Genomic DNA, 2,042 nt, shown 5'->3' on the forward strand with positions numbered 1-2,042 from the left:
TAAGGCTCTCCCCACAAGGGAGGGCGAGGGTGGAAGACAAGATGATTCCTGAAGAAAAGAGAAAATGAAAAGTCATTGTAATGAGCTGTTTTTATATTTTTAAAAGTTACTATTTAAAGGTTGGTCTGATTGTTGCGTTTTAATTGCCTCCCCCCCACCACAAGAAGAGAGTGGGGCGCGCTGTCACCCCCATGTCCTGGATCCTGGGCAGCTTCCTTGGTCATCCATAAACGGGAGCTCTTCTCTCTTCAAAGCACTGCCATGCTGCCCCCGCCCCTAAAAAGTGATCGCACAGGACAGTTAAGGGGAGGGCTTAACTTCCCCTGAGGGGAAGCCCACAGGTAACACCAAAGTCCTATACAGCTGTCACTGCAAAACTTTTTGGGGAAAAAAATGAAGTGTGATGAACTTCCAGCGGAATTGCAAAGTGTCTGTGACGTCACATCAGGACCCTGAAAACCACCGTCTTTTTTAAGCTTAAATTCAGATGTTGTGGGCTGACCCCGCTCTCTCATTCACTAAGGGTGCGTTTCTGAAGGAGGAGGGATTTATTGACAGAAGGGGCAGGATAGGAAATGCAGGGCAGTGCCCTCGGGGAGGCAGGGCTGGCCTGGGATGGTTCCCAGGCTCTTGGCTGTCATGCAGCCGTGGGCAAAATCTCTCTAGAACTAGGGACTAACATGGTTTCCAACTCCGTGTTTTGTCAGTCATTGTAAATCAGCACAAACAATTGTCTACTGTTACTTCATACAAGAAAGGGAGTTGAACATTTGAAAAAAGCAGTGACGATCAGGATAAAGCAGTCTATTCTAAGCCTAGAAAGGACAGCTGGACTGCACACACACGGGTCATTTATCTGGAGCCGGTTGTCCTCTCAGGCTTCCAGCGGAGAAGCTCCAGCAGGTAGCAAGAATGCCCATCTGGGGCTACAGTTTGGCTGACAGCTCTGTCTTGTACTGGTTGCACAAACTTGAGTAAAAGCATCACCCCTTCGAACCACACTTTCCTTGTGTGTCCAGGTCTGATCGTCACAGTGGAGGGCCAGAGGGCAGGCCCTGGCCAGAAAATTCTGTGTTTGCCCAGTGGGTTGCCCATCGGTGCCAAGATAGGGTTGGAGTTGAGGCTTGCATGCCTCAGCAGGTAGAAGAGGAAAACGTCTCTCATATGCTCACCTCCAGTCTTGTGCTGCTGGGAGTGAAGGCCAATGTCAGGTCCATTTCTGCGAAGGGGAGGCCACCTACCTCAGAAAGGCTGTTCTACCAAGATTTCCTGGGCACAGTCGAGGATGGAGACATGTCCAAGTTGCAGGCCGAGCGCTAGAAGCTCACAGTCGAGGGTGGGGAGAGACATTTGACCTGCGAACGTGCGGTTGGGGACACATCCCTGGGCACCGGCTGCTGGTGCCTTGACCCCTTCCCGTCATCACGGCCACTGTCCTGAAAGGAGCTCACCAAGCCTCTCCACGCTGAGCCTCACACTGCGCCTGCTTCCTCCCTTCCTCTCTCCCCAACCCACCGCTGCCCTCCCATTCCCACACTTCCCACCGCGCAGAACCTCAGCTCCCCCTCCTCCTGAAGCCAAAGCTGCGTCTTACTGCTCTGCAGGTGATTCCTTTGCACTCTGAGGTTTGTGAGGCCTCTTGGAGTCTTTGGGGAGAGACCCAAGTATTGTAAACAGTCTGACTTCCATCCTTAATCCCCCGAGCTTGCCCATACCTCCTCCTCCACAGGATGGTAGAAAGCCTTGATAGCATTTTTTTAGCCCTTTTCAAAGTCACCCCCTAACTATTGCTGCAAAAATCCAGGCTCATACTAATTGCAGCATTTCACACACCTGTTTGCACAGCTAGACTAGTTTCCCTGGAGGGCAGCACCCAGGACTTCATAGGCTCAGGGCAGTACTAGTGAATAAAGGATGAGCTTTCACTGGCTTGAGATTATCCCATTTCTCAGGGCAAGTGGGCTGTCCCAGTGCTCACCACTGAAGCCCAGAGAAGGGACTGGTTTCTGCAGTTCTTCAGTTCTGTTGTGCTGCCTTTGCTC

Source organism: Mesoplodon densirostris, chromosome 4 (genome assembly GCF_025265405.1).
Source record: "Mesoplodon densirostris isolate mMesDen1 chromosome 4, mMesDen1 primary haplotype, whole genome shotgun sequence".
NCBI classification, from domain to species: Eukaryota; Metazoa; Chordata; class Mammalia; order Artiodactyla; family Ziphiidae; genus Mesoplodon; species Mesoplodon densirostris.